Below are 16,498 nucleotides of genomic sequence, written 5' to 3' on the forward strand. Positions count from 1 at the left end.
AGAGAGAGAAGAAGGGAGGGGAGGGGAGGGGAGGGGGGATAGTAGAGGATAGGAAAGGCAGCAGAACACAACAGACACTAGTATGGCAATATGTAAATCAATGGATGTGTAACTGATGTGATTCTGCAATCTGTATACGGGGTAAAAATGGGAGTTCATTAAAAAAAATTTAATTGTTGATGGACCTTTATTTTATTCATTTATTTATATGTGATGATGAGAATCTAACCCAGTGCCTCACACATGTGAGGCAAGCATTGTACCATTGAGCTACAACCCCAGCCCCACACATACATTTTTCTTTACGGCTAAGCAAAACTCCATTCCAACCAATGTTCAGGAAATGTTTGAAATTTTTTTCCAGTGTTTTCCTTCCTTCTGTCATTGATGATGTCACAATTCACTACACACACATTACCCCCCCCACACATTTTTCTTGCCCATCCCATCACCTTGATCCTCAGGTTGCCCTTCACTTTCTATTTCCTGAACAGGTGTAATATTCAGTCTTTCACTTGGTTGCACGTCTTGTTGAGATGGTTCTTTACCAGACTGCTTGGCCTGTCAGAAACTGTGGGTATAAACAAAAAGTTTGGTTGACAATACAAATACCAACTTATGCATAATACATTGATGTAAGTAGCCTAAATAAAGGCTAAATGCTTTTTAAAAACATGGTTCTATATACTTATCTTTAACAAAGTTGCTCTTCCCATGGTGAGGGCACTCCCACAGGAATTAGTTGAAATGATTTTGTAAGGGATTTTAACCTATGTTGGGATGAATGTGTGCAATCTATTGTTAGTAAACATCAAAGGAAGTCATCAGGCATTTTTTCCTGGGAATATAAGAGCATCCATTCAGGCTAGAGCAGAAGAAATCTCCTGAATCAATGCTTCCTTCAGAAGACCAACTGGCACCCCTTATAATCATGGGAGAATAGTATCAATATATCTGAAATATTCAACAACATTTTCTTTTTTTAAAGCATTCTTTTTAACCTTTATTTCATTTATTTATTTTTATGTGGTGCTGAGGATGGAACCCAGTGCCTCACCCATGCTAGGCAAGTGCTCTACCACTGAGCCACAACCCCAGCCCCTCAACATTTTCTTAATAGTAAACTTCTGTTACAGAAAATACCAAATATGAAAGCACTCACAACAGCAGGTTCAGCAGGATGAGCAGATTCTTGTTCATCTTTTCTTCCTCTAGATTTAATTAGTGGTCTTCTTTGTCTCTCATACTTCACGCTGAAAGCTAAATAATGTGATTTGAAAAGTGTTTACGAGGATAGCATATCTGACTATTTCCATGGACCTTATTTCTATTAGACCTTAGATAAGGTCTAATTTTTTTATAATGTAAAAAAAAAACTTTCAAAATAAGTCCCAGAGTAATTGTAATTCAGAATGCTTCCCTAGTGCTTGCAGAGCCTTTATTTTGTACATACAGGCAGAAAAATTGCTTTAAGGCACGTGTCAAAAGATAGTATATTTTTTATGAGGATTGGTCAGATAAGCATACTTCCTACCATGAAGACACATAGGAAAAGACTCCGGAAGAATTAAAATTCAAGTGATTACTACTTACAACACACCCCCAGCAACTAGGTCCATTTGCCCCTAAAATAACATTTTTTTTCTGGAATGCATATTCTCCTCAATTCCCTCCCAAGCTCTCTAGGGCCATTTTAGTACTACCCATAGCAGAGATGAAATGCTGAGATACAGATTTCTAGGTACGCCACACTCCAGTACTCAGCACATCTCAGGGATGTAGTCATGAGCACGCGTTGTTCCCACATTTCCAGGCTCCTTCCTCACTGCCTGTCCTACTCCCCGCCAGAGTTTCGATGGAGGACACTATCATGTGGGCCCGGCAGACACCTCCAGGATTCGTATAACTCCATCACCACCACCACCACCACTCACCCCATCTATAGACAACCACAGGCTGCCTTACTCCCTTCTCCCAGTCATTCCAGGATCACAAATGCCCATGTCGGTGGCGCCACCTGTGAGAAGGATGATGACCTCCAGATCTCTTCCAGGGAAACCTGAGCCCGATCTGATGGAAGTATGCTGCCTTCTCTTCACACTCCCACCCAATTGGACTTTGGACAGGGCTGATATAAGAACCTACCTCCTCACCTTCAGCAAGAAAGAATAAAGACTGCTGACAGAAGGAAGAAACGACCCGCCTTGGCACCGCTCTAGGCTCAACTAGACAGCAATGCACATGTGCAGTAACTGACAAACACCAGGGAGCATGCGCACTGAGTCAGGCAGCCTCTGTTGGGGCTGGGCTTTGGGCATTTCTCGCTTCAGCGGAGACATCTTGTCTTGCTGGGAGGAAATTTTTGTGCAGCCCTTTTATCCCGCCTGCCAGAACTTTACTTTCTCTACCAGGAACTTTGAGAATAGACAGCCCTAACTTATCCTTAGGGAAAAATGTGTTTCAGAAAGACCTGCTGTGGAAGCAAAACTTATTAAGGAACTTAATACGTTGTGTCTTGTTTGGTTTTGGTTTGTTTTGCTCTACTAGTGATTGAACATGAGGGCACTCTACCACTGATTCACATCCCAACCCTTTTAATTTTTTTTTTTTTTGAAACAGGGTCTCATGAAGTGAAGCTGGCCTTGGAGTTACAATTCTCCTGCCTCAAACTCCTGAGTCACTGGGATTTACAGGTGTGTGCCAACTCGCCTGAATTTTTCTAAGTGTTTTTTGTTTTGTTTTGTGCTGTTTGGAGTACCAGGATTGAACCCAGTGTCCCTTAACCACTGGGCCACGTCTCCAGCATTTTTTTTTAAACAGGGCTTCACTAAGTTACTTGGTAACCTGCTAAATTGCCGAGGCTGACTTTGAACTTGTAATCCTCCTGTTTCAGCCTCCAGAGCCATTGGGATTACAGGCATGCACAACCATGCCTGAGTTCTAAGTATTTTGAATAGACAATTCTGTTTTTCCTAATGGCTTTCTTTCTTTCTTGTCATGATTTCAACATCTTCAATTCTTATAGAATCAATGCATTCAGACATGTTTACTGCTGGGGGAGGAGGGCACATTGTGTACATTTACCAAAAAGTCAAAGGTCAAATGTTTTCTCTGATGTATGGGGGATATAAGGTGGCAGATAAAATAAAAAGAACAGAAGAAAATCAGTGGAGTAGACAAAGTGGAATGAAGGGAAAGGATGGGATATGGAAAGACAGTGGAATGGATCTGACCTAACTTTCCTATGTACATATGAGAATACACCACAGTGGATGTCACCAACATGCACGTCTGCAAGGCACTAATTAAAAAAACAACAACACTGTATGTAAATAGCAGAAAGAGCAGTAGAATAGAGGAAAGGGAACAGGGGATGGAAGGAAGGGAGGGGTAGACAAAGTACTGGGAATTAAATTAAATGAAGTATACCCCATGCTTTTATAATTATGTCAAAATAAATTTATTGTCACGTATAACTAAAAGGAATTAATTAATTAAACAAACTCTGGACTTGTAACTAATTTACCTATTTCTGCTATCATTCAGCCAGGGTTCAAAAATATTCTTAGATATTAGTCCTAAGAACTAGGCTAAGGTTACTGTCACATGACGTATAGTGGTAATTACTATGCTTACCATATATAGATGATCATCATCTCCAAATATAAGGCAAATCATCTGTGCATAAGAAAAAGCTGGCATTTTCATGTAATGCTGCAAGGGAGCAGAGTACCTTAACAGAGGTGGAAAGACCTATGGGATACTTAGTCTCATTTCCTATTTTGAAGTCTAATGTAGGAGGAGATCTTTTAAGGTGGGTGATGGGGGTTGGAAATGGGAAGGAATAGTAATGTAATGTTTTTGTGTTGGTGGACTCAGCAGAGATTTTAAAAAATTTTTAGTTTTAATTTATCCTTAATAGTTGACTATATTGAATATGGTTTAATACTTCAATAAATATATGTGCCATGTGTAGTGATCAAAATGGTAAATATTCTTTTACCTCAAATATTTATCATTTCTTTGTATTAAAAGTTCTGTCTGCTGGGATCTAAGATGGCAGGCTAGAGGGAAGCTGCATTCTGTGTTGCTCCTGGACCTGGGATTCAAATAGTGGGAATACTCTTCCTTTGTGAGTGATTAGAGGACCTCTGACAGCTGCTCCTGTTCAGGAATCACTACCACCATGCTGCATAGGTCTCTAGGCCTCAGTGTCAGCACAGGACTCCCAGCCACTTGTCCACGCAAGTCCTCTGGGTGCCCGAGTAGGAACACCAGCATTAGCACCTGCACAGGACTCCTAACTGCCCACCACAGGAATCTCAGCCACAGCCCATGTGTAGGACACCTGGCTGAAGCCCACGTGTAGGAACTCTGGCTGCCCCTCCTATGTGGACCCTATCTACCAACATGGGGCTTCTCCGGTTGCCTCCATCTTGGAGTACTGCAACCACTGCCATAGTCCCCTACACTCAGTGGCTTGCACCTGAGGACACTGCACTGGGTCTGGAGATAGCTGCCAGCCACAATACTGCATGCCACAGGGCTGCATCTCTAAATACATGGCTCAATGCCACTGCCCAGCCCCACCCAACCTGACACCCTATCCCTGCAAGCAGCCACCTCCATCTTGGGACACATTCATGGCACATTCATATTTAGTTTGGACAAATCTCAGCTTGGAACACCAGCTAAGGCTTAGAAGCAATATCAAGGCACCCAACTCCTCCCTCTCTCTGACAGCCACTGACCTGGCACAGTGCTTGTGGCTGATTTTTAGCTCACAAGACCTGGTTGCAAAACTGGGTCCTGAACTGTTCAGTATAAAACAGCTCTCTGCAACAGGTGTGCAGGCCCCAGAGCACAGCCTACAAGACCTCTGCAGAGAGAGGTTTCTGATCAGGAAGTAGAAAGGGAGGGGGTGAGTGAGATACAGTTTAGAGACTAAATTAGAGACCAGGAATTGGAACTACACTAAAGGAAATACTTATCAAAGGAGAAATCAAGTCAAGTTAAATACCAAAAATAAACAAATATGACCAGGAATACAAATCATGTCTCAATAGTAAACCTGAATGATAATGGCCTAAACTCACCAATCAAAAGACATAGACTGGCAGATTGGATTAAAAAAAGACCCAACAATACGCTGCCTTCAAGAGACTCATCTCATAGGAAAAGACATCCAGAGACTGAAGGTGAATGGTTGGGAAAAAACATATCATACACATGGACTACAGAAGCAAGCAGAGATTTTCATCCTCATATCACATAAAGTAGACTTTAAGCCAAAGTTAATCAAAAGGGATAAAATAGGACATTTCATACATACATACACCAACAAGATGTAACAATTATAATATATATTCCCCAAACAATGGAGTAGCTATGTTCATCAAACAAATTCTTCTCAAGTTCAAGAGCCAAATAGACCACAACACAATAATTTTGGGTGACATTAACACACCTCTTTCACCACTGGATAGATCTTTCAAACAAAAACTAAACAAAGAAACTATAGAACTCAATAATACAATCAATAACTTAGACTTAACAGACATATATAGAATATTTCATCCAGTGAATACACTGTCTTCTCAGCAGCACATGGATGCTTCTCTAAAATAGACCATATATTATACCACAAAGCAACTCTTAACAAATACAGAAAAAGTAGAGATACTACCCTGCATTCTATCAGATCATAATGGAATGAATTAGAAATCAATGATAAAATAAAAAATAGAAGCTACTCTAATATGCTATTGAATGAACAATATGTTGCAAAAGACATCAAAGAGGAGATTAAAAAATTCTTAGAGGTAAATGAAAACACTGATACAACATATCAAAATCGCAGGGACACTATGAATGCAGTTCTATGAGGAAAGTTCATTGCATGGAGTTTATTCCTTAAAAGAAGAAAAAGCCAACAAATACATTACCTAACATTACACCTCAAAGCCCTAGAAAAAAGAACAAATCAACACCAAAAGCAGTCAAAGACAGAAAATAATTAAAATCAGAGCCTAAATCAATGAAAACAAAAGAAACAATTGAAAAAAATGACAAAACAAATAATTGGTTCTTTGAAAAAACTTAAAATTGATAACCCTTAGATATGCTAATGAAGAGGAGAGTGAAAACTCAGATTACTAACATCCATGATGAAAAACGAAATATCACAATGGACACTACAGAAATATGGAAGATAATTAGAAATTATTTTGAAAATTTGTACTCCAATATAATAGAAATTTCTAGAGTCATATGATTTGCCCAAACTGAATCAGGTTGATATACACAAGTTAAACAGATCAATTTCAAGCAATGAAATAGAAAATGCTATCAGAAGCCTACCAACAACAACAACTACAAAACCCGGGACCAGATGGATGCACAGCTGAGTTCTATAAGACCTTCAAAGAAGAACTAATACCAATACTCCTCAAATTATTTCATGAAATAAAAAAGAGGGGACACTTCCAAATTCATTCAATGAGTCCAATATCACCCTGATTCCAAAACCAGAAAAAGATACATCAAAGAAAGAAAACTTCAGACCAATATCTCTAATGAACATTGATGCAAAAATTATCAATAAAATTCTGGCAAATTGAATACAAAAACATCAAAAAGATAGTGCACCATGATCAAGTGTGGTTCATCCCAGTGGTGCAAAGTTGGTTCAACATACGGAAATCAATAAATGTCACATTAATAGACTTAAATCATCATATTAATAGACTTAAAGAATCATATGATCATCTCAATTGATACACAAAAAGCATTTGACAAAATATAGCACCCTTCATGTTCAAATCACTAGAAAAACTAGGGATAACAGGAACATATCTCAACATTGTAAAAGCTATGTATGCTAAACCCAGGCCAACATCATTCAAAATGGAGAAAAATCAAAAGCATTCCCTCTAACTGGAATGGGATAGTGATGCCCTCTTTCACCACTACTATCTAACATAGTTCTTGAAACTCTAGCCAGAGGAATCAGACAGATGAAAGAAATTAGAGTGATTTGGATAGGAAAAGAAGTACTCAAATTATCAGTATTTGCCAATGATATGATTTCATACCTAGAAGATCCAAAAAATAACAAATGAATTCAGCAAAGTAGCAGGATATAAAATCAACACCCATAAATCAAAAACATTTCTGTACATCAGTGACAAATCCTCTGAAAGAGAAACTAGGAAAACTACCCCATTTACAATAGCCTCAAAAACAATAGTTGGGAATCAACTTAATGAAAGAGGTGAAAGACCTCTATGATGAAACTTAGAGAATGCTAAAGAAATAAATTAAAGAAGACCTTAGAAGATGCTAAGATCTCCCTTGTTCTTGGATAGGCAGAATTAATGTTGACAAAATGACCACACTAACAAAAGCAATATACAGATTTAATGCAATTCCAATCAAAATCCCAATAAAATTCCTCATAGAAATAGAAAAAGCAGTCATGTGTAAAGAATCAGATGTGACTGTGTAACTATTACTGTTACTTTATGGAGTCTGCCTGCAAACGGGATATTCTGTCAAGGTTTAGATAGGTAACATCGGACATGCTTGAAAATGAGGTGTCTGCTGTCCTTGGGAGGACTTGCTCACAAAAGGGATGTTCTGCCAAGTGGGCTAGGAGGGTGCTAAGAAAAATTTTATTATCTGTTCTTAACAAAGAGCAGAGCTCAACATGCTCTGAGCTGAGAGTAGATTAGCCATGAGAAGTGGGTAACTTCTAATTAGAAAGTAAAACTTCTGTATGCTGTGTTTAATTAGCTAAAATACCTGATTTATTGCTGTTGGAAGGCTGCCTTCTTTGTTCACAATACTATAAAAAGATTGCTATATACAATAAAGGACGTTTTTTCTTCTGCTGCTTGGCTTCCTCTGCTTCTTCTTTCTTTCTCATGCTGACCTGCGAGTGAGTTACTGCAACAGTCATGAAATTCATCTGGAAAAATAAGAGACCCAGAATAGCCACAGCAATCCTTAGCAAGAAGAGTAAAGCAGGTGGCATCACTATACCAGACCTTAAACTATACTACAGAGCAATAGTAACAAAATGGCATGGTATTGTCACTAAAATAAACTTGTAGACCAGTGGTACAGAATAGAGGACACAGAGACAAACCTACATAATGACAGTTACCTCATATTTGACAAAGGCACCAAAAACATATATTGGAGAAGGATAGTCTCATCAACAATGGTGCTAGGAAAACTGAAAATCAATATGCAACAAAATGAAATTAAACCCCTATCTCTCACCATGCACAAAACTTACTTCAAAGTGGATCAAGGACCTAGGAATTAAACCAGAGACCCTGTGCATAATACAAGAAAAAGTAGGCCCAATTCTTCATCATTTCGGATTAGGCACCAACTTCCTTAATAAGATTCCTATAAATCAAGAATCAATAAATGTGATGAAATCAAACTAAAAAGCTTCTTCTTAGCAAAAGAAGCAATAAGTGAGGTGAACAGAGAGCTTACAGAATGGGAGCAAATTTTTACCACACACACATCAGATAGAGCACTAATCTCTAGGGTATATAAATAACTCAAAAACCTTAACACCAAAAGCACAAATAACCCAATCAATAAAGGGGCCAAGGAACTGAACAGATAGTTCTCAGAAGATGATATACAATCAAAAAATATATGAAAAAATGTTTAACATCTGTAGCAATTAAAGGAATGCAAATCAAACTACTCTAAGATTTCATCTCACTCCAGTCAGAATGGCAGCTATTAAGAATGCAAACAATAATAATTGTTGGCAACGATGTGGGGAGAAAGGCACACTCACACATTGCTGGTGGGACTGCAAACTGATGCAACCAACATAGAATGCAGAATGGAGATTCCTTGGAAAACTTGGAAGGGAACCATCATTTGACCCAGCTATTCCACTCCTTTGTTTATATCCAAAGGACTGGAAAACAGCATACTCTAGTAATGAAGCCACATCAATGTTTATAGCAGCACTAATCATAATAGCTACATTGTGGAACCAATCTAGATGCCCTTCAGTAGATGAATGGATAAAGAAACTGTGATATATACACACACACACACACACACACATATACATACACACACACAATGGTAAATGGATGGAGTCGGAGAACATTATGCTAAGTGAAGTAAGCCAATTCTAAAAAAACCACAAATGCCAAATGTTTTCTCTGATATGATGATGAGCAGAGGGAGCCTGGGAGAAATGTAGGAATTTTAGAGAGGGCCAAGGGGAGTGAGGGGAAGCGAGGAGTCGTGGGAGTAGGAAAAATGGTGGTGGAATGAGATGGACATCATTACCCCAAGTACACGTATGAAGACACGAATGGTTTGACTCTACTTTGTGTACAAGTGAGACATGAAAATTGTGCTCTGTGTGTATACTATGAATTGAAATGCTTTCTGCTGTCATATATAACAAATTAGAATAAATAAATTTAAAAATGCAAAAAAAATTCTATCTACTAGTTTTTCTTAAACACACAGGCATTTGTTTACTGCAGCCCCCTACTCTGTTATAGAATACTAGAAATTATCCCTCCTATCTTTTTTATGCCTTTATTTTTAAAACTATTTTTTAGATATTGATGGACTTTTATTTTATTTATTGATTTCTACGTGGTGCTGAGAATTGAACCCAATGCCTCATACATTCTAGGCAAATGTTCTTCCATTGAGCCACAATCTCAGCCCCTTATATCTTTATTTTATTTTATGTTGTGATGAGAATTGAACCCAGTGCCTCACACATGCTAGGCATGCACTCTACCACTGAGCTACAACTGCAGACCCCTCCTATCATTCTTTTTGTGAACTGGATATCCATCTTTGTGTATTCCCTTCCTTCTTTTTCTCCCAGTCTCTGTTGATCTCTGTTCTACCCTTCACTTCTATGAGGTTAAATTTCTAACTTTCTACATATGAGTGAGAACATGTGGTATGTCTTTCTGTGATGAAGAGATGGTTTTTGAGACATGACTTTCAAAGAATGTTGGGGTGATAAAATGTCATTTGACACTTTTATTGTGGAGTGATGGGTTTTCCTCCATTTGGCAAAATGAAAGATCGTAGGATAGTGAAGGTGGTCATGGGCACCCTGGGCAACATGGAGAGGAATTCATGAAGTATAAAGGTGGTGTTCTAGAGAGGAGAGGGTTTTGTTAAGGGCTATGTTAGGGTCTGTGGAAATCTGCCTGGGAAAGATCCAGGTCTCACTGTGGTAGGTCCTGTCTAGCAGCTGTGAGCTGGGAAGAGCCCCTAGAGTGTTTTAGGAAGAAATGTTATCATAAAAGTTGTGTTTGGGGATGATGGTATTTCAGGGGGCAGAGTGGAAATGAGGGAGCAGGACAGAGCAATAGTTTCAACACATAAGGAGCATGAAAAATAGCTGCACAAGAAGATAAATCTGTTCCAGGTTGTAGCCCTGTGGAGGTCCAGGAACTGGAGAGACATTCATTCTGCCTGCTTATTATAGGCAGCCAGGGAAGGGGCAGACAGATGACTTCCACGGAAAGATGGGCTCTGTGGCCTCTTTCCCAAGGACTTTAGGACTGTGAACAAAGTTTTTGTTTACTCACTATTTCCCAATCAGCTTGGAGCACAGCCCAGGTTCAGAAGCAGTGCAAATTCATCCACACCTTAACCTGGAAGCTACAGACCCAGATCAAATACAAGCTCTATAGTAGGGGGACCACTAAATAGTGGCAGATACATGCAGACAAACTACACTCCACATACCCCATGTGGGGCACTGGGAAACATACCCTCGGGAGTCAGGATCGTTCATAGGTGGCATTCTTAGCCCTTACAGGTATCCATCTGCTCCTGATCAGAAAGACATGTCCCTGCTTACCATACTATGTGGACACAGAGGCTGTAGGGAATCTAATAGTAGAAAAGAGACATAGGAGGCTGGCCAGCATCCGGGAATTTTCCATGAGTGACAGGTGTCTCTAACACTGTGCTGCTGTTGAGAGAGGGCCCAGAACCCCTCTCAAGTGTCCCATGCTTCAATGGGGTACTGGTACTGGTGTTTTGGGGAGCCTGGAGTCACAGATTTGCAGCCCTTCAAGGGCATTTGGTAGCCCCTTGGCTGTGTGTCAGATGCTAAGGGTAGGTGGGTAAGTGGCCCCTAGGAGGAAAGCTCCATCCACACAGCTGGCTGACTTGAGGCCCGTGGAGCCATTAGGCTGTCCCGCCATCTCTCTGATCCTTCCTGCACACACCTTGACCATCCTTGTCCATTTCTTCTCCTCCAACTCTTCCCCATTGTTGTTGAATTTAGAAAAGGAGTGAATTCGATCTCATCCTGACAGTCACCCTGTAGGCACATGCCTGACCTGTACCCAGTCACCATGAATACAGGAGCAGAGGAGGGCTAGACACCCAGAACTCTGAAAACTGCCCTGGGCAGAGTCTTCTTGTCCACCCAGAGTTTTTCAGGGACTGGTGTCCAGTTAGGACATTGAGAGAGGACCCAGAAGGCTTGCATTGCATCTACATTTAGAATGCAGCTTCCTGCACACAGGGCACATGTGGGGATATGGACACATGGCTACCCTCCCATATGCTTTTCTCCCAGCTCTCTCATTCTGTTGTTTGTTTTAAAAAGAACAAACAGCCTGGTGTGCCCCCATCAGACTCCAGGTCCATAATGTCACCTGCATCCTGTGGTCTGCACCCTCACTTCCCCTCCCCTGCTGAGCCAATCTGTGTGTCTCCCTGGTGTGATGCTCAGTGTTGCTACCATAGACCCTGGAAGACACTCAGTGCCGCCACCACAGTATGGGACCATTCCCCTCACTCAGGGTCCTACCAGGAGCCCCACTATCAACCTTCAGGATGCACCCAGGTCTTCCATTTCCTATTTGGGAGAGTTAAGATGAAAATTGGACAAACTACCATTGGTGCACCTTCTGCTCCCAGAGCCAGGAGCATTCTGGAGACCCGACCCTGGGAAGGAGCTTCACTTCCAAAGATCCCACTGCCTGCCATGTGAGAATACTGTGCTCCACATCAGTGCTAGATGCCAAGCTATAGATCCAGCATGTTGAAGATCAAATATAAGCTCTATAGGAGGGGGACCACTAAATAGTGGCAGATACATGCAAACAAACTATGCCCCACATTCCTCATGTGGGGCACTGGGAGACATACCCCTCAGGGGCAGGATCGTCCATAGGTGTCATTCTTAGCCCTTCCAGGGATCCACCTGCTTGTGATCAGAAAGGCAGGTCCTTGCTTACCATACTATGTGGACACAGAGGCTGTGGGGTATCTAATGGTAGAAAAGAGAGAGAGGAGGCTGGGGTGGGAAGGGTCCTCAGCTGGGATGGGAAGGGTCATAAAGGGAGGTTCAGTTCAGGAGGGAGGGGACAAGTCCTGGCCACCTTGGGGTCAGGGGTGGCTTGCCTTTGTGGGAGTGGATGGATCATTTGCAGGTGGTCCTCATAATAGCAAGGACTCCTCATTTAGGTGGCACCATCAGAGGTGTATGCTGGCCACTGGCTCATGGGGAACCTCAACTGAGGAGCTGTGGGCATCCAGGGCTCACATTCCTGCATGGCCTCCTTAGACCTCCAGGCACAATGAGGTGCCCAGAGTCCCTGCCTGTGAGCAGCTGTTAATCCCATACTACAGTGGAAGTAGAAAGATGACTTTGAACGACAAAACTTCATTTATTAGAGAATATGTCTAGGTTTTCACAGAGGAGGGTCCTGGGGGAGGTTGAGCAGTGCCCTCCCTTCAGAGTCATCACATTTATGAGCAGGGTATAGAGGAAAGAGGCACCATCCAACAATGTTTCCCCAAAACTCCAATGTTGGCTTCTCAGGGTCAGATCAAGATGAAGCATTGAAAGCAACAGGAGCTAAAGTCAAGCAACACAGAGGATATGCTGTGGGTCTGATGACTTAGATAATCCTGTGTTCCCCATCTTGGTGAAGGGTCCTGGAGGGTGAGGGGAAGGTGATCCCTCCAGAACAGGGCTTGGTCTCAGGGTTCCAGCCACTACCCCAGAGTCACAGGGCTGCAGATACCAGTCATGGCAGAGCAGCAAGGCTACCATGTCAAGAGTCACATGCTGACTGATCCACTATGTGGTTTTCAGGTGGCAGGTTTGCATTTGTTTGCAGAAGTGTTGTTCTCATTTAGCTGAGAGAAATGTTAAAAACACTAACTAAAATCTAAAAGGAGGGGTCCAGATTTCTGGGGATCCCTCTTCACAACAGTGCACAATTAATCAGTCGCATCCTCTGCAAACAACAAGCACACAAAGTAGCCCCTGCACCACTCCAGGGCAGTGGAGCAGTCCTGTCCTGACATGTGCCCAATGAAAGAGGAAGAGAGTCTGTGGATTCTGTTACATGCATAGCCAGGGGATACTGGTTACATTTATGTCCACCCAGCAGTATCTGTTACTAGGAAAAAGGATGGGAGAATGCAGTTCATACTTGAGCTTCCAAACTCTCAGGCACTCACATGAAGAAGGTCCACTTCAGACTTTCTGATGGGATAGTATGGATGGAGTTCATGCCCAGGAGTGTGCCCAACACCTGCTGGCACACACACACTGGTCCATGCCTTGCCACTTACTCACCCTCTCACTATACCAACAATTGCTCCTTAGATGCAGCTGCACCTCCTACACCCAGACTTAGGGCATGTGGAAAGGAGAACGAAGGGGGAAGAAGGGAAGTGTAGGTTGAGGCACAGAGGAGCCATAAGGAGCCAGGAAGAGAAAGAAAAGAGATGTATGTAGAGAAAGGCAGAGAGAAAAAGAGAGTGCATTGCCACCAGCAGAGAGAGGGGCCCTTGCCAGGGAGTTGCATACCCTGGCAAGATATCCTTGGTTATTTGCAGTATCAAGGTCAGAGGCTTTCACAGAGATTAGAAAAGAAGATAAGATGGCCAGATCTGTCTTTGACAAGTGAGCAGAGAGCTGCTTGACATAAAAATAAGAAACTCAAAAACACTGATTGGAAACCCATCAAATAAATCCAAGCTTCTTCCTGCTTTCAACTAAAAGCAGAAATTTACGTGACTGACCATGGTCTGCTCACCTTCTCCCAGCAGTGACATTAGTCCTGCAGTTCCCTGTGCAAGCCACTGTCTCTGACTGAGCTTTCAGGCCCCCTCTGTTGCCGCTGCTTCTCTGACTTGTTCAAGTTTTACTTCCCTTAGGATCCTGCTTAGGCTCAACCTTGCAGCACAATTCTTTTTTTTTTTTTTTTTTGTAGTTGTAGGTGGACAGAATGCCTTTATTGTATTTGAATATTCATTTGCGGACAGCACAATTCTTAAATCCCAGGGCCACATCTCATTGGTACCTTTCTGGCCTCTTCTTCCAGCAAAATAATGGGTGCAATGCCTTGGAGCAGGTGGAGCCCCAGGAGCTGGGAGGCTGGTGTCCAGGACTGGCCTCATAGAGTGGATCCTGGGCATTGTCCTGGGGGACATCAGTGATTCCCCTGTCTTCATGTCACTTGCTCAAGACTCCAAGAACAGGAAGAATGCATCTGCATGTCAGTGGGTCAGGTGACTACCCCCAAACACATATGTGGTGACAGGCCTCCTGGCTTCTGCAGGGAAAGCAACTCTCACATGAGTGACAGGTGTCTCTATCACTGTGCTCCTATTGAGAGAGGGCCAGAATCCCTCTCAAGTGTCCCATGCTTTAGAAAAGCATGAGATCTTTTTTAAACACTACTAGCCAAATCACATAAGGACATAGCACGGCTTCCCCATTAATTTACGTACATACTCATGCATGCTCTCACACACATTTGCTCTACTATCTGAATCCTATAGGAACATAGCATTCCTCATCCATTAATTTCTTTACATACACATGTTTATGCTCTCACCCACATTTACATAAACACACTCATGTGCACTACTAGCATAAGAATAAAGCACACTTTGCACATTAATTTCCTTATATACATATGTGTGTGCTCTCACACACATGTGCATAAAAACACACATTTGTATACACCTATTGACCAAGTTTGCATTCTCTGTCCCTTCTTCTCTGATGGATGATTATAAGATGATGCTTACTTATCCTAGAAAATTTGGAAAATAAGTACATACATGCTTGCATGCATGTGTGTATGTTAAAATATACTCTGCCTTGGTCCTAGAAGACTGCCTGAGTACCTTCACAATGTCCTTTTGACTGTGAGGTCAAGCTTGTATCCCAGGCCCCCTTCCATCCTTAGAGGAAAAGCTGCTCCCCAAATGACTCAACTTTTCAACCTTTGGCATTTTTTCATAAGCTGATTCCAAACAACTCTGCTTCCACACTTACAAAGTCCAAACACAGGGAAGGAAGAGAACCTCAGGCCCTTTCAGGTCCCATGGATTCTCCTCATCACCTGAAAAGTACCTCTGACAGGTAGTCCCTCACAGAAAGTGACAGGCCTCCCTCCCAACTTCTACTCAATTTCAAGAATCAAATAGACCACAACACAATAATACTCAATGACATTAATACATCTCTCTCACCATAGTATACATCCTCCAATGAAAAACTTGACAAAGAAATTATAGAACTAAATAATACATTCAATAATTTAGACTTAACATATATAGAGTATTTCATACATCAATGATTAAGTACACTTTCTTCTCAGTAGCACACAGATCCTTCTCTAATATAGACCATGTTATGTAATCTATTACATATGTAGGCATACAATTGTAGTATTACCTTAATATATATTTTTTGGCATTGGTAGAGTATATTTTGGCACATTATACATACATGGAATATAAACTATTCTAATTAGGATCCCATTCTTGTGGTTGTACATAATGTTGAATTTCACTGGTCAAATATTCATATATGATCCACTTTGAGTTTAGTTTCGTGCAGAGTGAGAAAACAAGGTAAAATTTCATTACATTACAAATTAATTTCCAATTTTCCCAGAACCCTTTGTTAAAAAGGCTTTCTTCTCCAATGTATGTTTCTGGCACCTTTGTCTAGTATCAGATAACTGTTGTTATGTGGGTTTGTATCTGTGTCTTTTATTCTATTCCATTGGTCTTCATGCCTGTTTTGGTGCCAGTACTGTTCACTTTTTGTTACTAGAGCTCAATAGTATAAACTGAGGTTTAATATTGTGATAACTCCTGCTTTGCTTTTCTTACTAATGATTGCTTTGGCTATTCTGGATCTCTTGTTTTTCCAAGTGAATTTCATAACTGCTTTTTCTAGTTCTGTGACATCTTCTTTTAATATTTCTTTTTTTTAAAATTTTTTATTGTTGGCTGTTCAAAACATTACATAGTTCTTGATATATCATATTTCACACTTTGATTCAAGTGGGTTATGAGCTCCCATTTTTACCCCATATACAGATTGCAGAATCACATCAGTTACACATCCATTGATTTACATATTGCCATACTAGTGTCTGTTGTGTTCTGCTGCCTTTCCTATCCTCTACTATCCCCC

This window comes from Marmota marmota, unplaced genomic scaffold, assembly GCF_001458135.2.
Source record: "Marmota marmota marmota unplaced genomic scaffold, marMar, whole genome shotgun sequence".
NCBI lineage: Eukaryota > Metazoa > Chordata > Mammalia > Rodentia > Sciuridae > Marmota > Marmota marmota.